Raw genomic sequence first — 26,749 nt, forward strand, 5'->3', positions numbered from 1 at the left:
CACAAGAAAATGCTGCACTAATTTGCCACATTGTTAAAAATGTTTTGTTTTTTTTTAATGATACGTCTTTTATAGTAGTTTAAATGGTATCTGTTGGTGTCAGGAAAACAAATTTGGGTAGATCAGCACTAGCATTGATATCATGGTAAAAAGATTAATTTGGTCAGAATGCTTGGAGCACACAATTCGTAATTCATTTTTACTTAACAGTTAACCAAAAATATGCCCTCTCTCTCGCTCTCCTTTGATTCCCTGTTGAAAATCTAAAAATGTTTTTTAAATCCTCTTTACTGTCTTGGGGCACTTGGGTGGCTCAGTCGATTGATTAAGCATCCTACTTCAGCCCGGAGGGGTGATCTCACAGTTTGTGGGTTTGAGCCCCGCATCAGGCTGTGTGTGACAGCCGGGAGCCTGGAACATGCTTCAGGTTCTGTGTCTCCCTCTCTCTCTTTGCCCCTCCCCTGCTTGTGCTCGCTCTCTCTCTCTCTCTCTCTCTCTCAAAAATAAACACTTCTTACAAAATCCTGTTTTTGGATTTGGGGCGCCTAGATGGCTCAGTTGGTTAAGTGTCTGACTTCTGCTCAGGTCATCTCACAGTTCATGAGTTCAAGTCCCACAATCCGGCTCTGTGCTGACAGCTCGGAGCCTGGAGCCTGCTTCAGATTCTCTCTCCCTCTTTCTCTGCCCCTCCCCCCGCTCGAATTCTGTGTAAACATAAAAAAAATTTTTTTAATGAACATAATTTAATGCCTCTACTAAATGCAGAACTTACAAGGAGTCACATTTTAGCTCAGTTTCATTTCTAAAAATAGAAATAGCTTTATTTTTCTGATTATAAAGTGATAGGTGGGGGTCTTTTTGTTGTTTGTAACGCTTCCATGCCCAAAGTGGGGCTTGACCTCATCACCTTGAGATTAAAGTCGCGTGCTCTACACTTAGCCAGCCAGGCAGCACCAAAAAGTGATACATGGTTAAAGAAAATAAAAATCACCCAATCTCACTGGCAAATAGATAAATAACCCTATGAACACTGTTGCTTAAACAAGCACTTTGAAAATATGTTTTAAGATAAAATTTGATCAGACATGCTATTTTTAACTGGTTTCCACAAAATACATGTCGACTTTTTTTTTTTTTTTAATGCAGGCTCCACCCCTAACATGGGGCTAGAACTCATGACCCTGAGATCAAGAGTTGCATGTTCTACTGACTGAGCAGGCCAAATGCCCCTGGACTTTTTTTAAATGTCAATAAATGTTTTGCAACATTTTTAAGGGTTACATAATATTTCAATGCATATACAGCCCATAATTTCCCCAAAACCCTATTATTAGGCCTTTAGTATGTTTCAAAAGGTTCACTATTATAGGGGCACCTAGGTGGCTCAGTTGGTTGAGCAATCAACTTTGGCTCAGGTGACAATCTCGTGGTTCGAGCCCCACGTCGGGCTCTGTGCTGACAGCTCAGAGCCTGGAGCCTGCTTCCGATTCTGTGTCTCCCCCTTTCTCTGCCCCTCCCCTGCTCATGCTCTGTATCTCTCTCTCTCAATAATAAACGTTAAAAAAAAAAAAAGGCTATTATAAATGATGGCATGATAAAAATCAGAAATTTGAATACCAACTTTAACAGTACAATTCCATAAAGCAGATGATACTTAAAAAAAAAGTCTGATTTCAAAGTAATCCTCGGATATATGCAGAAATAATCCCTTAGAACATTAATAAAATTTAACATAACAGCAGCACAGTTTGTCATATCCACCAAGGGCACATGAAACAAAATCTTAGGCCAAACTGTCTCCTCCACCCCACTTGGGAAAAAAGATTCATTTTAGTCTCTGTCTTACCCTACATACTGGTTTAGTAAAACAGACTAAGTTCCAAAGACAAGACAGCAGCAGAGCCTAAGTAAGAACTGAAAGCAATTCCATGAGGTAAAACAGATCTAGCACTCCAACAGGACACTTCAGAGGTCCATCTTCAGATTGGAGGATGGGGCTATAGAGGGCTCAGAAGAGGTTCTCACGTCTCCCCAGATCAACAACTGACAGGGAACCAAGCACTCAGAGCAGCCATGCTTGAAACTACCCCTATATGTTCTGTCAGAGAAGTTCCTCTGGGTTAACAAATTTATTCGAAAACCCAACTATTTCTGGCTGTTTTCCTTAGATGGAATTAGTCAAACCTGCTAACTAGGTTTACCTAGGAAAAGGAACCAAAGACAGTAAAATGTCCCTTTCAGAGTATTCAACATGGAGCTTCTTTATGAAAATGAAGTTCATTTCCTTCCAACCCAAAAACTGGTTCCTATTTCAATTTCAATTACCCTTCCACCCTTCACAAGTGATGACGGTATCTACCACAATGAGTTCAAGAACTTCCCTAAAGCCTTTTCTTTGAGATCAGTAGTGATATTACCTGATATGATTTTACAATATTGTAAAATGAAATAAATCAACATTTGAAAAACCTACATAATTTAGGGCAGCATAATTTTCTAAATGACAGATGCATGATGTTATAAAATCAAACACCAGTAAAAGATCCATTCAAAGTACAATGAGAACAATAAAATGCATGAAAAGTTCAGAGACATGACATCAGGTTCCAAATTGAAACTAACCTTTAAGAAACTACATCCCAGTTTTGTTGTAGTAATAAAGAATATCCACAATTATTTGAGAATAACATTAAAATATTTCTCTGCTGAGGAATATCTGAGTTAGACAAGATTTCCTTCATATAAAACGTACAGAATGCAGAAGCAGATGAGAATCCAGTAATCTTGTAAGCTAGACATGAAAGATACATGCACAATCATAACATAATGCTACTCTTCTAATTGTTCTGAAAAGGTTATTTTTAATTTTTCAAACTATACAAACATACTGGATTTGTTATTACTATTTGAGTGAATATTTAAATTTTTTTTCCATTTATTTATATTTGAGAGACAGTGCAAGTGTGGGAGGGGCAGAGAGACAAGGAGACACAGAATCCAAAACAGGCTCCAGGCTCTGAGCTGTCAGCACAGAGCCCGATGTGGGGCTTGAACCCACTAACTGTGAGACCATGACCTGAGCCCAAGCCGGACGCTCAACTGACTGAGCCACCCAGGCCACCCCTTAAATTTTTTGTTTTAATATCTAATACTGTAAATACCAGCAAATATAGCCCACACAACAAAAGCTCTATGAAATCCTCAGTAATTTTTTTTGAATGTTTATTTATTTTTGAGAAAGAGTGCAAGTGGGGAAGGGGCAGGGGGGATGAGGCAGAGGATCTGAAGCAGGGTCTGTGCTGTCAGCAGAGAACCGGATGCAGGACTCAAACCCACAAACTGCAAGATCACAACCTGAGCAGAAGTCAACTGAGTCACTCAGGTGCCCCAGATCCTCAATAATTTTTAATAGTGTAAAGGAGCCTTGAGATCAAAAATTAAATCTGAGAACTGCTGTTTTAAGTCAACAGTTTCACTGTGTTATATGTGGGAAATCTGCATCAGTTTCCTGGAGTATCATTTCCAATCTACAGATTAAAATCTATGGCAAGTTTTCATTTCTGCAAGTGATTTTTTTTGCATCAAAAATCTTAATCACTGGGGTGCCTGGCTGGCTCGGTCAGTAGAGCATGTGACTCTTGATCTCAGGGTTGTGAGTTCGAGCCCCACACTGGGTGTAGAGATTACTTAAAAATAAAATCTTTAAAAATCTAAATCACTACTGTAAGAGCTCACATAAATTTATATAAGCCTCCTTCGCAATGTCAGTTATCAGTTGAATCACCTTATATACTTATTAATAAATTAACTCTTAAATGTTCTCCACTCCTCTCTCATATTTCCTAACTAGATTGGAAAATTAACAGGGACAATGCCACTTTCTTTTTACTTTTCCCCACAGTCCTCCTGTAGTCCACAGGAGGCATTAAATGAATGTTGCCCCTGTACCAGTCACTCACAGCCACTATCAGAACAACGTGTTATTTCTGAGGGAAAGCTTAAAAAGTACATCTCAAAGATTTCTAGACAGAAGAAAAAAGTCCTTGATCATTCAGAAAACAGTAATGGCACTCTGAATAGCAGTATCACTAATTCTTGTAACTATCAACTATAGCATCTGCCACAGTGACTTTTTTTTTTTTTTTGGTGACATTTCTTTTTGATAGTTGAGGGCCTCTGTGAAGGGGCTAAGTTAAAGGATTTCCATGATCCATTCCAACCCTCATATTCTAAGACTCTGATTCCTTCTTTCTCAATCGGAGCATTAAATAATGCTGGACACTATGGTTGTTTAGGGGCTGAACGATGAGTCAGCAGGTGAAGCCATTTGTGAGAAGCAGTTTCATTACACTTCCAACAACAGAGAAGCCAGCAAAAGACAGCTGCCATTGTTTACATTGTTGAACATGCTGTCGGTTTCACAGGCCTGTAAAACCACCTATTGTCAGCAAGCCCCATTTCTCTTAGTTAAGGGTTAAGAAGCACCAGACTTAGCTATCAGTTCCTAAAGCACAGTGAACAATCTCTTTTCTCAAAGCAACAACTAATATAAGTGCCTAAAAGAACATTCAAGAACCATTCTTGCAACAGGCAATGTGCCTCCATTTACAACAATCTGAGTCTCTTCAAAGACTACTCAAGTTATACATGCTCAGACACAGAAAAAAATGTTTCCAGTAAGAAAAACTAGGGTATTTAAATGAAACATACACACACCCACACAATGTTGTTAACTATCTAAAAGCACAATTCAGAGCTCCTTTAAAAGAACTGAGAATAAAGAGGCAAAATATATGAATTGCTACTCTTGAGAGCTAGCGAGTCCAAGCAACCTAAAACCCCATGGAATTACTTTCTCTTAAGGTTTTATTTTCAACTCTGTTTCACTTCTCAGAACCGGAAGTGTTTCATCTTTAAGAATCTTGCTGTCCTAAGAAGGATCCCCTCCAAATACATTTTTCATTTCAAAGCTGTGATTTCCAATGAAGGACTGAACTGAAAAAGACCTCCCAATTGGTTTCTAGTTTCATATACAATGCCTCATCTAGACATTAAACCTAAGTTAATTTCCCTTTCATTTCAAAGGCAGATTAACCTAGTATTTCAAATTCCTCGCCGAATTAATAAGAAGATATAGATCTATCTGTATGTCTATCTACCTACATATATATATACCTACATTTATAAATATATGTATACACACACGCACACACACACATCTGTCTATATGTCACTATATATAGTGTCACAGGGCGCTATGACAAAAGATGCCCTAACTTGCGCTGAGCAGGAACTATTCACCATTATTTATCAAGACCATATGCTTATAAACTATAAACTTATAAATTCATAAGCTATCTACCATGAATCTGCTAACCAAACATGCACTCACTTAAATCAGAACTGTGTATTTTGGGGCACCTGGGTGGCTCAGGTGACTAACTCTTGATTTCATCTCATGTCACGATCTCATACTTCATGAGATCAAGCCTCACATTGGGCTCTGCACTGACAGCTGGGAGCCTGCTCAGGATTTTCTCACTTTCTCTCCCTCTCCCTGTCCCCCACACGTGTGCACTCTCAGAAAAACATTTTTAAAAAAAGAAACTGTATCTGTTTTTTAATATATATAAAGTTCAGGGTGCTTGGGTGGCTCAGTCTGTTAAGCATCCGACTCTTGGTTTCATCTCATGACTCTTGGTTTCAGCTCAGGTCATGATCTCGCAGTCTGAGTTGAAGCCCCACATTGGGCTCTGCAATGACAGCATGGGGCCTGCTTGAGATTCTGGGTCTCCCTCTCTCTGCCCCTCCCCCACTTGCTAGCTCGCTCTCTCTCAAAATAAACAAACATTTTTAAAAAATAAATAAAATATGTGAAATTCAAGTGATCTTTAAATGCATGTTGGGTAACAACCATGGAAATTTACATAGCTCCAAGTTTTCTTGAACAAAAATATCTATGCATGTTTCATAAATCTGGAAAACTGCAGATAAGAAAATAAACAAACTCAAAGCCACCCTCAGTAAAAGTATATACAACCTACTTTTAAAAGTTCCAAGTAAAAATTATAACTCACACGTCAATCTTGGATTCGAATTCTTTACTACAAATACATAAACCAATCCTGCCTCCTAACAACCTTGCAGAATGGTCCTCCTAAATCTCAAAATGACCGTTATCATTCCCCTAGCCTACAGCTGTGATGGCTCCCCTCTGTCATCTGGGTGAACTCCAAGCTCCTTAGTCTGACTTATAATGCCCTTTCTGTGGCCTCTATCTGTCCACTTCTTCACTCCAAACTGTTACTCTAGCAATGCTGAACAAGTCATTTTTCACTGTCTTGAGTTTCTGTACATGCTGATTCCTGGCTGGAATACTCTTTTCCCAACCACTTTCTTTCATATGGCACATTCATCCTTCCAGATTCAATTTAGAGGTGTCCCCTTCTTGAGGAAGCCTCTTCCCTCATTCCTCCCAATCCTCCTCCACCCCACCCCCAAGATGAATGACCCTCCCCATAGGGTCCCACAAGGCTCCCATAGGCCTTGTGCTTACTGACTCCTGTTCACTTACCTTCTTATATATCTGTCTCCTGCAGTAGGACTGTAAGTCTCTCAAAGACAAAGACTTATTTCTAATCCCTCAGTGCTCAACAAACATCTACTGAATGACTAAACCAGAATACATAACAAGAAAACAACTTTTTCTTTAAAAACCTATGGAGAATGTATCCCAATTCTGCTTTGTTTTACACTCCATGTGAAACAGCTTGCCAAATCATCAGTCCCCAGTTAGTATAAATATTGAACTAAGCAGTTACCAATTTGTAAGCCAGTCTCCTTAGGTCCACAAATTCATCATCCATGAGCTATTTTCACTGTTTCAAAAAGCCTAAGAAATTGTAAGTCAATCCACAATAACGAGGCAAAGACTGGCTAACTAAAACATCAGTTCCTTTTCTTCCGCTTAAAATGTACCAATTACGAGTGGTAACAATGAGTTTATTATGCTATGCTTAATTCCTGATCAGCATATAAAGATCTTTCATTAAAAATGTGAATTCAGGGGTGCCTGGCTGGCTCAGCTGGTAGAGCATGCAACTCCTGATCTCAAGGTCATGAGTTTGAGTGCCACACTGGGCTTAGAGTTTACTTTTAAAAAAAAAAAAAATGTGGATTTAAAAAAAAATTTTAATGTTTATTTTTGAGACAGAGCACGAAGTGGGGGAAGGGCAGCAAGAGGTTGGTGGGGGGAGGGTCGGGAGATACAGAATCTGAAGCAGGCTCCAGGCTCTGAGCTGTCAGCACAAGAGCCCGAAACAGGGCTTGAACCCACAAACAGCAGTATCATAACCTGAAGTCAGATGCTTAACCAACTGAGCCACCCAGGCACTCCCAAAACATGTAGATTTAAAGTGATGATTTCGTAACTGCTGCCCAGAATCCCAACAGCAGCCTATGAACAGCCAAGGCAGGTAGTAAGTGATTTAAAGGTTTTTAAAGGTTGTTTTAAATTATAAAAAATGTGATTATTATAGAAAATAAGCAAAAGTATAGACAAATGTAACTACCCAAACCAAAGCCTTTCGAGGACTAATTTAAACTTGCAAAGAAACACTGGAAAGAATTTCTCCTCAGTCTCCAATCTTCCTTGAATGTAGCAACAATTACACAGGCAGAGTTCAGAGTTTAAGCCAAAAGGCTACCTTTCACATATTAAGTATCACTTTCTCCTGTCTATATAAAGCTCAGTGGAAACCAAATCTGGAAAGCTGTAAGACTGTTTTCGGAGTTCTCTCTCCTCTTTCCCCTCAGCAGCTTCTTCGTCTTTTCTGTAGCTTCGCCATCTTCACATCAGCAGACACTGCATCGACTACTAAGAACATTTGCTTTCCTCTGGACTCTCTGTTATGCTTCTATTTCCACAGATTTGTCTAGCCCTCTCTGCTCATCTGACCTCCATCTCCTTATTTCCAAACATGTCCAGTTTACTTCCATCTGTTAAATGAGTAAGGGCACTTAAGAGGCAGAGGCCCCATCAGGTTTATTTTGTATCTCTGTCAACAACTAGCACATGCTGTTATTTAATAAACACTTGTTCCTTTGGTCATTTAATAAATAATTATTGTGTATGTACCAAGCATCAGGCACTATTAGCTTAATCTGTGGAATCAAAACAATGATCAATATTTCCCTTCCCCTTTCTACTTCTCTCTTTTCTCAAGATTTCATTACATTTTTCCTTCTCCCTTGAGCATCTTAACCTTGCCATTACTAGTTATCCTGTTCCCTTCAGTTGAGCCTTCAATTGAAAAGTAAATAAGCTACTTTCATAAATATGATTCTAGAAGACAAATACCTTATCATTGACACTAATTTTCACAAATGCTAACTTTATGAACAGACCAAAGCCTTCAATTTAATGAAAAGCATGGGTAGACTTACTTTCTGCACCGAGACTCTGTGTTTGATAAATAAATGATTAAAGAAAGGAACAATTACAGTCTAAAGGAGATTAAGGAGAAATAATAACCAAATGCAATGTGGGATGCTGAAACAGAAAAGGAACAGTGGAAAAGCCAGTAAAAATTATAATAAGGTTTGCAGTTTGATAATAGTGTATCACTGTTAATTTCCTGTGCTTGATAACTGTAATATGGTTACGGAAGATGTTAACATTAGGGGAAGGAGACAAGGTATGTAAGAGAACTCCTACTACTATTTTGGCAAGTTTTCTTTAAGTCTAAATTATTCAGGGTTCGGGGCATCTGGCTGGCTCAGCTGGTGGAGCATGTGACTCTTGGGATCTTGGGGTTGTAAGTTCAAGCCCCATGTTGAGTGTTGCAATTACTCAAAAATAAAATCTTAAATTAATTAATTAAGTTCAAATAAAGTTTCATTTTTTTAAAGAGGCTGACAATACCTTGCTCCTATTTAGTTCACATGCTAATGTCAAAGGCCTTTATAACTAAAAGACCTAATACAAACCGTTAGATGAAAGGATATAAGGTATTTTGCTGCTTCACAAAATATCAATGACTTACCTAGAAATAGCATAAAGACTCCTAATTTTCTAAACTCTACATAAAGGTTACTAGATAGGATGACTGTATAATGTACCATCCAAACCAGGACCATTACAGGAGAAAGGAGATCTTAAGTCAAAGTGGTTACTGTTATTAAAAATATCAAATCAACTTGAGTCTGTACTAACTTGATGCTTTGGCAAGTTAGAGGCATCTCCCTCAAGCTCAGGAACAAATGCCCCTGGGAGACCGGACCAGAAAGGTACACCAAAGATCCCCAAAGAAGACTGCATAAAAGGAAAGTAAGCCAGTACATGCTTATATGCTTGTATCTTTTAATTACGATTTTCAAAAGTCAAGAATAAGGGGCACCTGGGTAGCTCAGTCAGCTCAGTTCATGATCTCAAAGTTCATGAGTTCAACCCCCGCCTCAGGCTCTGTGCTGACAGCTTGGAGCCTGGAGCCTGCTTTGGATTCTTTGTCTCCTTCTCTCTCTGCCCCTCCCCCGCTCATGCTCTCTCTCAAAAATAAAATAAATGTTAAAAAAAAAAAAAAAAAAAAAGAATAAAATCACTGACTTTCCAGAGCAGCATTCAGCTTTCAGTATCTTACCTAAAATGTACCACATTCAAGTATACTCACCCAGTCACAATGTAAAAGATATTAAGCTAAGGTCAAGTACTCTGCTGTCTGCGTTTGAAACAGCAGTTACCTCAGGAGGTTGGACTGGTTCCAAATTCTTATACTTCTAAAAAAGATCAACAATGTAATATTGAAAGTATCAGATGAATATATTAGCCTCAAAGCCTCAACAATATTAATCAGGTACTTGAGGTCATTAAAATTTTCCATCGGTAATTAAGATCCACTTTCTTCACGTATTTAATGAGCTAAGCTAAAGATATACATAACAATTCATAAGACTTAAAAGTAGATAAAATCTTAAAAAATAAGCAACCCTATTCCCACACTGTAATATTTCAAGTCACTGAAGAGACTTTGCGTGTATGTGTGTGTGTGTGTGAGATTGTGTGACTGTGGAAAATCTTTGTCCAAAACCATTTTTATTAGACCTGAAAGGTTACAAAAAGCCTCATTAGTGTGGTCTTTTCCTGAATAGCAGAAAGGATCCTATTAGACAAGAGGTGAGCAGTATTTCCCAATTTTATTTCTTTATAATAGTATACACATTAGAATAGCCTGAGGGTATAACCTAATAAATACAAAATCAAATTTAATTTGAAACTTATATAAATGCTCTAGGCAGAACTAATATCCTATGTGAAATACAATAATACAAATAACCCAAGAATTTGTAACTTACAATTTCAATTCTTCCCAGCACAGCAAAATAGTCAAATGCCCATGTGTTATTTTTCACAAAGCTATCACTGCTTAATAGGAATTTATCTTAATAATAAAGATAAGCAAAATCTCTTTTGAGTAGCTCTTCTGTTTTTTTAGGCATTACACAAGAGGTGGAAATGATCAAAATTCATTTCTTCAATAAGTCATATTTCATAAAGAGCACACCTCAAAAAATCTCAAGCATTTAATAGATGATAAAACCTTAAATGTATTTCTGTGATGTCATTCCTAGTCTCTTAATCTTTCCTGCTCCTTATTTCAACTTGCACATGTCAGGGCCCCTGGCTGGCTCAGTCAGTAGAGCAAGCAACTCTTCATCTCAAGGTTGGGTGTTCAAGCCCCACGCTGGGTGGAGAGATTACTTAAATAAATAAATCTTCCAACTTTCACACCTCAACAAATCTTCAAAAACACTGTTTCCATCATGTCAGTTTCCCAATAAATAAAAAACAGAAACAAAAGAAATACAATTGATTTTTGACAAAGCATCAAGACAATTCAAAGAATGCTCTTTTCAGCAAATAGTACTGAGACAACTGAATAGTCACATGCAAAAGAATAAATCTGGACCTCTACTTCACATCATACACAAAAATTAGCTCCAAATGGATCAAAGACCTCAGTGTAAGAGCTAAAATTGTAAAAATCTTAGGGTAAAAAAAGGAGTAAATTTCCATGACCTTGGATTAGGGAAAGCCTTCTTACACACACACTAAGGAAGCACAAATGACAAAAGGGGGGAAAAAAAAAACATTTGATTTAATCAAAATTAAAAATTTTTGTGCATCAGGGGCGCCTGGGTGGCGCAGTCGGTTAAGCGTCCGACTTCAGCCAGGTCACGATCTCGCGGTCGTCCGTGAGTTCGAGCCCCGCGTCGGGCTCTGGGCTGATGGCTCGGAGCCTGGAGCCTGTTTCCGATTCTGTGTCTCCCTCTCTCTCTGCCCCTCCCCCGTTCATGCTCTGTCTCTCTCTGTCCCAAAAATAAATAAACGTTGAAAAAAAAAATTAAAAAAAAAAAATTTTTTTGTGCATCAAAGGACACTACCAAGAAAATGAAAAGACAACCCACTGAATGAGATAAAATCTTTGTAAATGTTATATCTGATTAGGGACTTGGATCTAGAATATATAAAGAACTCTTAACAACTCAATAATAAACCCATTAAAAACTGGGCAAAGGATTTGAACAGACATTTCTCCAAAGACAGATGGCCACTAAACACAAGAAAAAATGCTCAATATCATTAGCCATCAAGGAAATATAAATCAAAGCCATAATAAGATATCACTTCACACCCACTAGGATGGCCTATAATAAAAAAAGACAATGACAAGTGTTGCAACACTCATACTTTGCTGGTAGGAATGTAAAATGGCGCAAACTTTGGAAAAAGTTTGGCACTTTCTCAGAATGTTAAACGTGGAGTTACCTTATAAAACCTAGCAACTGTACAAAGTATATACCCAAGAGAAATGAAAACATATATCCACGTTAAACATTCATAGCATAACTGTACGTAATAGTCAAAAAGGTGAACAACCCAAATGTCCACCAACTGATGAATAAATGTGACAGAACAGTATTCAGCAATTGAAAAAAAGTATTGAAACATACTACAATGCAGATGAACCTTGAAAACATTATGCAAAGTGAGAGAAACCAGTCACAAGAGACTACATATTATACTGTATCATTTATACGAAATATGCAGAATGGGCAAATCTACAGAGGCAGAAAACAGATTAGTATTTGCTTCAGGCAGAATTAGGGAGGTGGAAATGGGAAGTCCAATGGGTTTCTTTTGGGAGTGATGAGAATGTTCTAAAATTGATTTTGGTGATAGCTGCACAACTCTGTGAACATAAAATTACTGAATGGTAGACTCTAAACGGGTGGCTTGTGTGGTATGCAAACTGTATTTCAATAAAGCCATAAAAAAAAAAAAGTAACGGTTTCTTTCTCACAAATGAAGCCTAACCTTCTCTTATTTTTTTTTTTTAAACATTTATTTATTTTTGAGACAGAGAGAGACAGAGCATGAACAGGGGAGGGTCAGAGACCGAGGCAGACACAGAATCGGAAGCAGGCTCCAGGCTCTGAGCTGTCCGCACAGAGCCCGACGCAGGGCTTGAACCCACAGACGGTGAGATCATGACCTGAGCCAAAGTCGGAGTCTCAACCGACTGAGCCACCCAGTCGCCCCTAACCTTCTCTTAATGATTCAAAGCCCTCTAACACGTGGATCCATTATTTCAAGCATTCTACCACAAGAGCCCTCCACTCCAAGCACACTAATAAGGATTCTCACAACCCAGCATACAGCATGCTTATTTCAAGCCCAAACCTTTGTTCAAGCTGATTGCTCACTCACCACAATCCACTCCCCTCTGCCCATCCAAACCCTGACCATAGTCTTAAACTCTTGTTTCCAATATTTTTTAAATTCATCTTTCAGTTCAAATTCTTTCTCTTATATGCTATTTTCTGGAGTCTAGAAAAAGCCAGGAGTCTTCCCACCCTTTCTTACATCCCTCTCTATTCTACCTTTCCATTCTCACCGTAAAATACTGTATTCTGGGGGCACCTGCATGACTCAGTGTGTTAAATCTCCAATTTTGGCTCAGGTCATGATCTCGCAGTTTGTGAGTTTGAGCCCCATGTCAGGCTCTGCACTGTCAGCTCCCCGGGAGCCTGCTTCAGATTCTGTGTCTCCCTCTCTCTCTGCCCCTCCCCTGCTTGCACTCTGTCTCTCTCTCTCTCTCTCTCTCTCAAAGGTGAATAAATGTTTTTTAAAAATGCTGTATTCTGGCTCAAAATTGGCTGTATTTACTTTACCGCCACCCTGTTCCCCTACCCCCCGTCCTGTCATTCCAAAATTGTTTGTTCCCAGACTTCAAGTTCTCTAACCCCACATGAATCCCTTATTGTTTTTTCCTCCTTCCTTCCAATCACTCCATATAACACCAACATTTCCTGAAAAACAATTAAAGGAGCTATCATGATAGCATGTATACATTCCAAAACTATCTGGAGTAAATACCACCTTGGCCACCAGTCTTTTTTTTTTTTTCTTGTTTTAGTTTAATATGCTTGAATACATGAAGATGAATTCAAAAGGACAGTAAAAAAAATGTACATATTTGTAGGAGCAAAAAAACCTGTGAAGTTACATCAAATTTAATGTTATAAATAATGCAAAACATTTTGGCCACAGTAACTCAAAAACATTTGACTCACTGATAAAGGTTTCAGCTCTTATCTTTCTAATGTACAGTCCTACCTTCTGAGTACAAATCAAAGGTAAAAGAGTATCCTCAAGAAAACCTTGCCAAAGAACAAAAAATAATTCATTCCAAATTAAGAAAACCAACCAAAAAGCCTTTTCTGCTGGTGGAGAATTAAATAACAAAATAAGCAAGATACAAAACTATATATATATATATATATATATATATATATATGTATATATACATATATATACATATATACATGTGCATATATACATATGCACACACGTATGTATACATACGTATGTATATACACACATATATGTCATTTTTTAACAATAAAATTGTCAAGTATTTAAAAAAAAAAAACCTTTATATGTAATTTGACCTCAAGTTAGGTTACAAAAAAAAGGGCAGAATTTAAGCCCCTTAAAGTCCATAGAAAAAAGTATAGAAGGGGAGCCTGGGTGGCTCAGTGGGTTAAGAGTCTGACTCTTGATTTTGGCTTAAGTCCTGATCTCGAAGTTCGTGAGATCGAGCCCAGGGTTGGCACGCAGCCTGTTTGGGGCTCTTCCTCTCTCCCTCTCCCCCTCCCCTGCTTGCTTGCCTGCACAGTCTGTCTGTCTGTCTCTCTCTCTCTCTCTGTCTCTCTCTCTCAAAATTAAATAAAAACTTTTTAAAATTTTTTTAAAAAAAGGAAAAGAAGTACAGAAAAAAATATACCAAAATGTTAACAGTGGTTGTCTCTATATACTAAGATTATGAGTGACTTTCTACTTATCCGTATTTTTTAATTTCCTGATTTGATTATGTTACTCGTAGAATCATAAAACAAAATTTTTAATAGTAACATTTAACTATAAATGTTTTTCCTCTTTGGCCTTCTACCAACCCAAATCACATGTATCTATTCTTCAAAGGCAACTCAACCACATTAGATGACTTTGTAAACTGGGTCCATGTTATTCCATCTCAAATAAAATTATGGAACTATTATCAATTACTTACCAGCACAAAACAATTTTAGGGCAGTCTTGTGGTTCCATCTATATTAGCCCTAAAACTTATCCTAAAACAGATCCCCAGACTAACTTAACCAACATTTCAACAAACATTTACAGATTTCGTATCTACCACGGACTGCTCCAAGTGCTGGCAGTTCAACAGCAAACCAAACTGACAAAAATCTCTGCCTTTAGGGACCTCACATTCTACTGATAAAATTTAGAATCTCATGAGAGGGAACACACATGGGCTTGAAAAAGTACAAAACTGCTACTAGTTAATAAAGGTCATAAAAACTGACAAATTTCAAATGTACTTAAAATAGTTTAAACTATCTCAAATTTCAGCTGAGGCTACAAGATTCAAAAAACTCCCTCTGGTTGGCAGCAAGCCAAAGAACTAGGAGCCATTTGAGAATTCAGAAGTAGCTTGGGATCTTGCAATACTTCATCGATGTAAATCTCAGCTGCAATGTATACACTGCTTGAAGTCAGGCACCTGGCTATTAATCAGGAAACAGTCTCCTATTATATTAGCTAGGAGTATTATTCCTACAATAAAAATAGATCGTGTCTCATCACAAGAGTTTACTCCAAAATTTACTTTCCCTTATACCTCATAATGAATTACCTGTTATCATCAATGAGAGCCAGCCAGCATCCAGCCATGGCCACCTTATTTTATGGTCTCAAGTCATCATACAATCTTCGCTGTCACAAGAGGCGAAGATAAGGAAGTCACAGAGGCATTTCAGTCTGTCTAATTCTAACTTTATTTTTGTTTAATTTAGTCCTTTTTTTAAAAGTTTATTTATTTTGAGAGAGAGAGAAAGAGTGAGAGGTCGCACAGGAGGGGCAGAGAAAGGGGGAGAGAGAGAATTCCAAGCAAGCTTCACACTTCAGCGCAGATCCCAATGCAGGGCTCAAACTCACAAACCGTGATGAGCCAAAATCAAGGGTCCGACACTTAACCAACTGAGCCACCCAGGCGCCCCTAAATCTAACTTTAATAAGCCCCAAACCAGAGGCTTCTAATATAAGCAAGTTGCCCTCCGCATGATCCATGCTAGCATGCTTCTAATGTCAATATGTCACCACAGAAACATGTTACTGACCATCAGACAAAGAATCCATTAGTAGGTCTCTACAAATCCTTCCTACCTACTTGGAAGAACAAAACAAACCTCACACCATAATCTTCAGACTTATAAACCACTGTAATTCAAGAGAGTCACTTAATAAACTAGTCTAATTCCTCCATTTTAGAGAAAGGGAAACTGATGCCTAGAGCAGTTATGTGACTATTCCAGGATAATACCTCTGTAAAAATTGAAAACTCAAACTCACATCCAGATTTTCTTTTAACTCCAAATCAGGTACACTTCTCAACACATCAAGCTAAATTTACTTATATTTCAAAGCTAGCTGGTACTGTTTCCAGGTCAAAATCTAGTTTCAAAAGGACAGGGAGGTATTATGGGAGGAGTGGGAAGGAGACTAGGAAAGGACCAACCACAGAGAGCAGATCTGAAATGTATCTTCTCATACTCTAATTCTTCAGATTATGGTGCAGAAGATACTTTGAATCTGTGGCAACTGTGTTTTGGTTACCATGTTCTGGGCTACCTCCTCCAGCTTCTCTGCTCCTGCTAAAAACATGAAACGTGACTGAAATCCATTTACTAAAGTTCTATGCAGCAGCAATAGCAATGGAATTGGCAAAAGTCAGCTGGCAGGAGAAAGCTCTGACACCTCAGGTAATTCTTACTCAATTCTTCTAATGTAGCTTAGATGTCAGTTTTTTCTAAGCTCTAATTCCTCCTTTCCATAAGACTAAGTAAGCTCTTACAGCAGAGTTATGAAGGTACTTGCCTCATGGTATTGTCATTCACTTGTCGGGACCAACTTCTCTGAAGGCAAAAGCTTTTCAAACCTAGATCTAGCACTGAGTCTGGCACACAGTAGGTGCTCAAAAAAAGAACAAATGCATTTTAAAACCTGCCACTTACATTAAATCCCCAATATAAATGGCTAAAACGTGGCAACCCTATTATGATTTAAAGCATGGTTTTCAGGGCGCCTGGGTAGTTCAGTCAGTTAAGCGTCCAACTCTTGTTCTCTGCCCCGCCCCTGCTTGCATCCAAGCAAGCTCTCTCCCAAACTAAATAAACATTAAAAGAACAAAAATAACAAAACATGGTTTTCAAATATTTTTTAGCAACAGAACTTTTTGTAAAAATCTTATCAAAAACCCCAATGTGGAAAAACAACATATCATCAGTCTTTACGTGGTTTCATCTCCGTTTGACAGAAAATACCACACTTTAAGACTTGTAAGCCTAGGAGCGGCAGAGGCAAGAGCTAGTGTGACTCCGGCGTCTAAGTCACGTTCTTCCTTCTGCATCATCTTGCATCAATCTCCCCCTCTTCTTCCTAGAAGAGGATCTGCCCTTTAAGACCACACATCCATCTTTGTTGGTGGTGGGGCTTAGGAATAGAGAGACTGCTGGCCGCTTCATGAATTAAGAGTTCTAGTTGCTAGTTACAATGGTATTTTGCTGGAGGCCTTGCTAACTTCTGAACAAGCAGAAACAGGCACGGAGTCAAATGAGGCAGGCCTATTCTTATGCTGCAAGGCTCAGTGAGGTAAAGATAACCTACTTGTCTAGCAGTATGTGGCTATGAACTAATTAAAACAAGATACAGTATCATGGCAGTCTAGATTACTCCACAGAGCCTCTTTACTGTATACAGACCTTCCCCTAGCTACTTCCCACTCTCATATGCAGACGTGGTAAGAAGGAACGTGGCACAGTAGAAAGGACACTTGTGAGCTTGGGAGCTCGTCATACCACGGTCTGAACTGCGGGCCACCAATTACTAGATGGACAACCTTGGGAACATTATTTAACTTCTCTGCTCTTCAGTTTCCTCATCTATAAAACAGAGACACTACCTACCTCATAAGGATTCTTGTGAGAATTAAGTAAAACCATGCATGTATGGTACCTAGAGGAGTAGGCACTCAATAAATGAATACTACTATTATTATTACTCAGATCTAGCTTTGGTAAAGAAGCAAAAAAGAGAAAAAAACAAATGTTATTGGCTTCAACCTACAGAACTGAAAATCAACACAGAAAACAAAATGAGGGGCGCCTGGGTGGCGCAGTCGGTTAAGCGTCCGACTTCAGCCAGGTCACGATCTCGCGGTCCGGGAGTTCGAGCCCCGCGTCAGGCTCTGGGCTGATGGCTCAGAGCCTGGAGCCTGTTTCCGATTCTGTGTCTCCCTCTCTCTCTGCCCCTCCCCCGTTCATGCTCTGTCTCTCTCTGTCCCAAAAAATAAATAAAAACGTTGAAAAAAAAAAAAATTTTTTAAATAAAAAAAAAAAAAAAAAAAAACGAAAACAAAATGAAAAGCCAATGGGCATACTTGTTTTTAATATATGTCATTTTGGGGTTGCCAGAGGCCTTTACCAAATCTAGTTCCTTCAAAGAACCCACTGCCCTGATTTTTTTTAACCCAACTGGCTGCCCCAAAACAGTAACTAGACTCCCCAGAAGTGTCAGCAGCTCTGGGAGAAATGACACCCTGAAGTCTTTCCGTATAAATAGAACACTGTGTATTCCTAACAGACTCAAAATTGTTCTAAGTCAGAACTATTTGGGCACCTAAATTCAAACTCATTTACCTTTAATTATCTGAAGGGTAAGCAATTTCCATCTCAAGGGACTAGGTTTTAAGGGGAGGTCCAAGAAGCCCCTGAAAATGTAAGCAACAGTTTCTGTGGAGAGGTCTATAAGCTTTCATCAAAAATGTCAAAGTTGTTTGTTACCCAGAAAAGGTTAAGAATCACTTTTAAGATGCTCAACAGAGCTTCTGGGAAGCTCATACGAGGAAGCTGGGTTGAGCATATCTCAAGGCAAGTATCTTTAAGTGCCAATTTCATAAACTATTCATATTGGATTGTGTCATAGAAACTCTAAGCATCTTCCTGCCTCACCAGTAGCACTTTTCACAGCAGGGCTTATCCTTTCATCCCTGCCACCCTTCCACCATCCCTGCCACCCTTCAGCATGTCCCATTCCTTCCCAAGCCCCAATCCCTGCCTCTTTGCAGTCAAAGGCCTGTACCTGCAGTGGTTTTCTGGGCCTGCCATGTAAGAACAAAGTCTACTTGAGCAGGTCCCGGTTTATATTGAAATTCATTACTGCCAACATTTCCCTTCATTTCTGATTTGTCACTTGAACACTAAGTACAAACGAAGGACACTTTGTCAGGTGAATCTCCTTTCAGTATTTTTACAAATTTAAAATACTACGTGAACTTATTAATTCAATTCGAACACAACTGCACCCATATGTTTTGAGGAACTGGAGAGCTAACCAAGCCATAGAAAGAGCAACTCCAGCTTTCACCCCAGTATCAATGTTTCCTGCGTGTCAACTTATCACATAATGACCACTCTCCTCAAACAGATACAAATTCCCACACTCCCTCAGGGTAGAAAAGCGGCACTGCTCTATTTGGATCCATTTTAACCAATTCCCCACTACCATGGATAACATTTCATCGTTTTGTTCTAATGACATGTAACCTATACCTCATTTACTATACGAGCTTTTAGATGTTACTAACTGAAACCTTGCAGTACATAAAGCAAAAAGATAACAGAACTGTGAAATACATCAAGAATTTTAATTTCTTCTGACACGAGGCAAAGCAAAAACGCAAAGCCACATAAAATCAACTACCCCATTATTACTACAAACAGGCGTTAAGAATCATCTCCATTGGAAATTACACCTTAAATTTATGCCCTTTAACAATTGTTGCAGTATTAGTAACTACTTTCATGTTGCAACCAACTCAGAGCTTTTATAAGTCCTTTCTTTGTGAAATGCCTTGAGAAAAAGCACATTTGAAACATCTAAGTCGCAGCTCCTTGTGTCCAAGTAACACCACCAAATTCACCAAGCACTGGTCCTTTACTTATCACTCTGCACATCAAGAACACTATGGGCTTCCTTTGAATGCTAAATTGCCAAAATAGCTCCAATTTAGGACTGACGAGTTTACTTTGGTGGTATGGTACATAAGCTTATAACCCTAACCACGCATGAGCAGTCAAGACCAAAAAAAAAAAAAAAAAAAAGACAAATTAGAAAGGAATTCAAACTCACTAAATGAAGATACGTTCAACAGATCCAGCACTGAGCTCCACCTTGAAGCAGGCAAATCAGCCAATCTTTTTTTTCCTAAAGTAAAGCAACTAGGGATACTGATCAAAACTAACCAGATTTTCCATGAGCAACACTAAGGTATCACTTAGCATTCTCAACCGTGAAAAATTCTTAATTGAACAGAATCATGCAGATTAAAAACATTATGAAATCAGTACACACATCACACTGGAACGGAATTTATCTTTACTCTGCACCACACTGCCTGGATTGAATAACAATATTTAGAGAACAGAGAAAACGACACTTGACAGAAACCAAAAGGATGACCTGAAATGACTCCAGAAGGGAGATACCTTTCCCTTCTCAAAGCAATCGATACAGGCAGGAGTCAAACTACGGACTGTGAAATCATCTGTGGACTTCACAGCAGTTATACGCTCTAACGCCCTACCCTCTCTGGAAGTCAAACACAAAATGACACAAATACAAAAACACAACACATCTAACATCCAATGGTGATTTATTGATTTACACGAATACAACGGATGGGGACGGAAGGTGCATGATGAAATATTATTCTCAGGTAAGTAATACCTTTCTAAATCTCCGTGGAATTCATCAATTCATCGCTTTACCTTCACCGGCTAGTTTCTGACTAAAATACCTCGCCAACAAGTCTTTTCAATCAAAGCTGTCCAAAAATTCTACAATCGAGTAAATAACATGAAATTAGATACAGTCAATGCTAGAATTTCCTCCAGGAGCCTTGATCCCCTCTAGACATCAGGCCTAAGAAAAGGAAATTAAAGTCTTTAAAAATATCCATCATAACGCAAGCCTTCCAAGAAGTGAGACTTTTGAGGGTGATGGGTAATGTCAGTTAACTTCCTCTTCCTTTAAAAAGGTCAAAGACAGGGAAGCGTCCGGTGTAACATTTCCTCCTCAGATCGCGTTCCACCACAAACCACATCACAACCCGCCCCCCCCATCACTAAACAACATTAGCCAGAGGGGGTGCTTTCTGTACATTTTCACCATAGATTTAAAATCCAACTTACCTCAGAAACGAGCTGAGCTTAGTTTCAAACAGGAAATTTACCAACAAAGTTTATTATGTACTAATAATAAGTAGGGAAGCCCACCAGGCCCCGCCGCAGGGGGAGCAAAAGGGAGATGGTGGAGGTGGAGGAGGAGGTGGAGGAGGAGGAGGAGGAGGAGGAGGAGGAGGAGGAGGAGGAGGACGAGGACGTCGTGATGGAGGAGGGAGAAGAGGAGGAGGAGGTGGTCGTCTAGGTCGTGGTGGTGGTGGAGGAGGAGGAGGGGGCGCGGGGGGGGGGGGAGGGGGAGGAGGAGGAGGAGGAGGAGGAGGAGGAGGAGGAGGAGGAGGAGGGTGTAGTCCTCACAACAATCAGAAAAGCCTTCCCCGCAGGGCTGGTCCCAGGCATCAGCAAATTCGGCCTAATAAAGGGGGGCGGGGGGGGGGGGGGTGCGAGGAGGGAGAGGCGGGGGGGGGGAAGCGAGGAGGGAGAGGCGGGGGGGAAGCGAGGAGGGAGAGGCGGGGGGGGGGGAGGGGAAGCGAGGAGGGGGAGGCGAGGAGGGGGAAGGGTCCCCCAGCTCTAAAAGGGAAGGGCTGCAGAGGCCGGGCCGAGCGGAGCTAGTTTTCACAGTACTGCAGAGGGTCCAGGGCCCCCCCCCCCCCCCACGCAGTGCTGCTGCCGCCGGGGCACCCCAAAAGCTCCGGCCCACCCGGCTGCGGGGACTCGGGCGGCAGCCCCTTCCCTGGCTGGACTGTGGCAGCCGGCAGGAGGGTCCCCGGGGAGCCACGGGCCCCCTGGGCTGTGGCGAGGAGCCGAAGGGCCGGCAGGAAGGTGAAAAGGATACTGTTGGGGCGCCTGGGTCTGGAGGGCCCTGATGTTCGGGTGAGGAGGGGCCGCTGCCGCCGCCGCCGCCGCCGCCGCTGCCGCCGCCGCTGCTGCTGCCGCCGGGTGAGGAGGCGGTACCGCTGCTGCCGCCGCCGCCGCCGCTCCGGTGCCGGGTCCGGTTCCTGCTGCAGCCGCTGAGCCTGATTTCAGAGCCGGTTTCTGCGGTAAACTCATGGCAAAGCGAAGCCACCAACCCCCCCAGAGCGGGACCGGGCGCGCCGGGGTGCAGGGGCCGGGGGCAGCGGGGGGGCGGGATGGGGGCAGACCCGGGGAGGCGGCGGGAGCGGGGGGCCGGGGGGAGTCTGGGAGGAGGAGGAGGAGGGGGCCGGGGCCGGTCACACACGCCCGCCGCCGCCGCCGCCGCCGCCGCCGCCGGCAGCAGCAGCCGCCCCGCGGGCCAGCACCACCGGCTGCCGGTCTCCGTGACAACGCGACCCCAGGGGGGGGGCCGGACCCGGCGGGGGCAGGAGGCGGAGAGACCGGACCTTTCACGGCAATATCCTCATGGGCCGGCGGCGGGGGGTCTTTATCCCCCTCCCCGGGGGAAGCGGCGCCCTTCTCGGTAGCGGGGCTCAGGCGATGCCGGCGGATTTTCTTCACTCAACGAGCAGAGCATCCAACATGGCGCTGCGGCCGCCTCCAGCAGTCCGGCAGGACGGCCGCTCGGAAAACTTCGGGCCTTTTCGGAGAGGCTCGGGAGGCCGAGGGTGGGAAGCGCCTTCGGCTCTTTCCGGAGACTGAGAGCGGTCGGGATTCTTCGGAGACGCTCGGGGGCGTCTTCGGCCGCCGTTCGGGAGAGCTCTGGGGCTGACTCGCCTCCTCGGGAAAGATCGGCGAGAGGGGCTTCCCAGGCTCGCCGCCGCGGGGGTGCGGGATGGAGGCAGAGACCAAAGGCGAGGTCTGGTCCGCCAGAATCCTCCCCTGCCGCCCAGCCTCGAAGAACAATGGCAACGGCCCTGGAGCCTGCGGTCCGCAGAGCCCTGCCCGCAGGGGCGGGAGGCAGCGAGGCGAGAAACCTCGGTTACAGTGGAAGGAACCGCTTAACCAGAGTGAAACCGCTGGAAAGGAACCCGCTGCGTGCATCTATTAGCATAATAAGTAGCACTCGCTGGCCTCTAATGCAGCTCGCGTCCATTGTGTCACTTCGCCCTAGTACACTCTGAGGGGTAAGTGGAATGAGGAGCCTCGCTTCCAGAGCACTTTGAGGCCGGGAGAGGAAAAGTGACTGGCCCAAGGTCACCCATCTGGGAAGGGGCAGAGCCAAGCCTGGATCTGAATTCCACCTTCCTCTGGAAGACCCTTGCCGACTCCCAAGTTGCCTGGGGACCTGATGCAACCCTCATCTAATCAGCAGCCTGGTCCGGGGGTTCTGTGGACGGATATTTCCAAGGCCTGCCCCATGACTGGAGCGCCCCTCGACCAGCAGCAGCTCTGCAGTGGCCTATGCCAAGGTGACACTTGTCCTTCTCTTCCTACAGGGCCGACCAAGACCGCCCAGCCCCACCCCGCACATGCCACCCCAAGGCAGGGGCCTTGTCCTCGGCACAGGTGATTGCGTGGAAAGGAATCTCAGGGATCAACGGAATGATCCCAGCAGTAATGGTTACCAGGCACAGAGCACTTCACATTCATTATCTCATACAGTCCTGTTAAATAGACAGCACCCATTTTACAGGTAAAGAAACCGAAGCTCAGAAAGGCTCAATACTGTCACACAACAGGAGAGCTGAGAAAATTGAGGCTCAAAACGGACAAGAGACTTTCCCAAAGTCACCTGGACAGGTGTAGTTGACAGAGTCCAAACTCGAATTTGGTTATGACTCCTGCTACACTGCTCCTGCTGCCCTCCTTTATTTTCCCCCCCAATTCACATAAAGCTCTACACATAGTGGATGTTTAATCCTTGATAGTCTCTGCTAGCTCCAAATGCCTCATCCCCCATCTCCAGACTGGAAGACAGGAGTTACTTCATACACTGGAATCCTAAACCGTTTGGATTTGTTGTACCCGGTGATTTAGAATTGGATCTTCTGCTCTTCCCCAGGCATGACTGGCTCCAGGAAAAATTCCCATGTTGTTCATTTCACCCAGATTCTCCCTCCGTATTCTGAGATCTCAGACTTCCTTCCCCAATCAAAACCTGTTCCCGGGAAAGAATTGGGTTTCTTCTTATTTACAGTAGATAACTGATAATTGCTTCGTTGCTATTCTCTAAACTAGTTTCATTTTCTAACTTAATCACAGCTATAAGCATCAGGTGATTGCTGTGTGCCTGGTCTGTGCTAAGCACTTTGTGAGCATTATCTCTCTTAAAACCGGAAAGACCTTGGGCAAAATAATGTAAAAGTCTCTGATAAGATTCTGGCCCCAGGCAATGAGGTGAGCCTTACAGAGAACAAAGTAAAAAAAGGTGGAGTGTTCTTTCATCCAAAAGCATGGCTCTACTCAACACCTCCCCTCTCACACGGAGCGGCTAGTATTTATTGAACACCTACTATGTGCCCAGGATACAACTCTGCTACACGTTTCACTTAGACTTTTACTCCTTTCAACAACTGTGTCAGGTGTTCTTCTATCCTGTTTACAAATGAAGAAAGTGAGGCTCAAAGACCGGTAAAAGCAACCTGTATAACTTTGAAGTAGAAAGGCTGGTATTCAGACCCAAGGCATCTGACTCCAGGTCTGGTATGCTACATTTCCTTCAACATAGCAACCTCCCCACTGTGGGAGATGTTGTCGACACGCACAGCTGCTTTTGTGAACTTGCCTGCTAAGGGCCCTCCAAGGTTCCCCCTTTGTCTTCAGGATCCAGTCTAAATTGGAGATCCATCGTGACCTGGGCCCTGCCTCCATCCTGCCACTCACATCTGGAGTGGTCTACAGCAGACAAAGCCATTTTCCTTTTCCCGCACTCCCCACCCCCACCCTGCACCAAGGCCTGTCTGCAGACAGCTCCTACTACCTATAACCCCAAACCACCCTCTTTCTTAGCCCATTGGCTCATTCCTGCTCCTCTTGGTTGGCTCAGGCCTCACCTCTTCCAGGCAGCCTTTTCTCACTGCCCAGACTGAGCAAGGCTCCCAAAGCAGTGGCTGCTTAGTTCTCAGGACACTCTGTTAAGCAACTAAGCACAGCCATTGGAATCAAATTACTTGAGTTTGATTCTCAGGCCTGCCTTTTTTTTTTTTTTTTTAATGTTTATTTATTTTTGAGAGCGAGACAGAGTGCAAGCCAGGGAGGCACAGAGAGAGAGGGAGACACAGAATCCGAAGCAGGCTCCAGACTGAGCTGTCAGCACAGAGCCCAATGCAGGGCTCAAACCCAAGAGCTGTGAGATCATGACTGAGCCAAAGATCATGACTTAACCAACTGAGCCACCGAGGCGCCCCTTAGCCCTGCCTTTTATTAGCTGTATGACCTTGAAGAAATCACTTAACCTCTCCAGACCTCGGTTTTCTCATCTGTAAAACAGATTCTACCTCCTATTATGAGAAATAAGGCAACCAACACAAAGCACTTAGTCCAGTCCCTGGCTCATAATAATTGTTGGTTATGTTTCTTAGTCATTTAAAATATCCTGAATATCTAGCACTCAATAAATAGGATGTGAAAGTTGCTGAAGGCTAGGATAATTGTGAATTATCAGAGGATTTCATGCTACCCTGGCATCCTGGGTATCCCAGAGCCCAGGCTAGGCCTCACTGTACAGAGAAAACAGGACAAAAGTGTCCTGCAGCAGACACCGCTAGCCCACAAGAGGAGTGTTGTACCTTTGACTTCTGCTTTTCCCAGAGCCCACCATGCTCCCTCTGTCACAGACCAGCATTCCACCCCCCAGAATAAATATACCTCTCCATCCTCATTCAGAGAGCCAGCAGACAGGTGAAGATTTGACTAATATATGTCATATGGCTGGGTGATGGAGTTTTGCTTATTTGTTATCATGTGGGGTCACTGCTATTTCTCTGAATGAAGATTGGGCTCAGGAGGGCCCCTTAACTTCTTAACTGAAAACTTTTGAAAACAGTGCTACAAGCTAGCGTTCTCTCCTCCTTTCATTTTTCCTCCTGGAGGGGACTGGCCTTTCAGCATGAAGACAAGCCATGTTATGCCAACAGAAGCCATCTTAGTAGACACGGAGGGGTTTATATATTATTTGCTGTTCGACTCAACAACATGCAAACACCAAGGCCTGACAAGGGTAGAGCTGGGCATGAACCTTGGTGATCCAAGATCTAGACCCTAGTGAATTAAGACCTAGAGATGGGAGACCAAGAAGGTTTAAAAACATAAAAAGGGGGGCTCCTTGGTGGCTCAGTCAGCTGAGCATCTGACTTCAGCTCAGGTCATGATCTTGTGGTTCATGAGTCCGAGCCCCACATGGGGCTAGCTGCTGTCAGCTCAGAGCCCGCTTCAGATCCTCTGTCCCCCTTTCTCTGCCCCCCTCCCCCCCTCTCTCTCAAGAATAAATAAACATTAAAAAAATTATTTTTAAAAAATATAGAAAAGGAGAATTGAAGGCTGAGGAAGGAGAGAATTGAGGGCACCCACGTGAGGTGGTCGTGGGTGGAAGGAGAGAAGTAAAGAAATAGTTTGCCCTATTCCCTGTACTGTAAACATGTTCATAATTGGTCATGAATGCTCTTCAGTGAAGAGCTGTGCCAGAAGGTCCTTCAAAACATCACAGGGCCCAGTGGTAGGGTGCCATGTGAAGGTGGTGTTTCCTTGAGAAGGTTATAAACGTTAAGACCCATCTGGATCCTAACCTTACAGACTGGCTGTACTATCTTAAGCAAGTTTCCTAACTTCTCTGGGCCATTTGCAAAATGATGGGGGTGGGGGGACTCTAAAGGATTAAAGCAAGACTTAAAGGAGCTGCCGGGGGCGCCTGGGTGGCGCAGTCGGTTAAGCGTCCGACTTCAGCCAGGTCACGATCTCGCGGTCCGTGAGTTCGAGCCCCGCGTCGGGCTCTGGGCTGATGGCTCAGAGCCTGGAGCCTGTTTCCGATTCTGTG

The 26,749-nt window shown here is 42.4% G+C and overlaps 1 protein-coding gene and 1 long non-coding RNA gene across 10 annotated transcripts in view; one reads left to right on the top strand and one right to left on the bottom strand.

Moving 5' to 3' along the window:
• EIF4G3 (eukaryotic translation initiation factor 4 gamma 3) overlaps positions 1 to 22,360 on the bottom strand; it is a 315,852-nt gene extending 293,492 nt beyond the window's left edge. For 5 of the 9 annotated variants that reach the window (XM_086715926.1, XM_086715923.1, XM_086715919.1 and 2 more), the window contains exons 1-2: positions 22,221 to 22,360; positions 21,695 to 21,875 (exon numbers count right to left, since the gene is read on the bottom strand). The gene's annotated coding sequence lies outside the window, so the exon portion shown is untranslated. Of the gene's footprint in view, positions 1 to 21,694; positions 21,876 to 22,220 lie in introns of those variants that run through there. The other 4 variants (XM_086715928.1, XM_086715927.1, XM_086715917.1 and 1 more) reach the window with 3 other exon arrangements.
• A 43-nt stretch (positions 22,361 to 22,403) lies between these two features.
• On the top strand, positions 22,404 to 25,653 carry LOC147577829 (uncharacterized). The gene is made up of 2 exons (XR_015254527.1): positions 22,404 to 22,901; positions 23,214 to 25,653. It is a non-coding gene; the product is annotated as an uncharacterized LOC147577829 (long non-coding RNA).
• The last annotated feature ends 1,096 nt before the right edge of the window (positions 25,654 to 26,749 follow it).

Source organism: Puma concolor, chromosome C1 (genome assembly GCF_028749965.1).
Source record: "Puma concolor isolate L17-30 chromosome C1, mPumCon1.1.hap2, whole genome shotgun sequence".
Taxonomy (NCBI): Eukaryota; Metazoa; Chordata; class Mammalia; order Carnivora; family Felidae; genus Puma; species Puma concolor.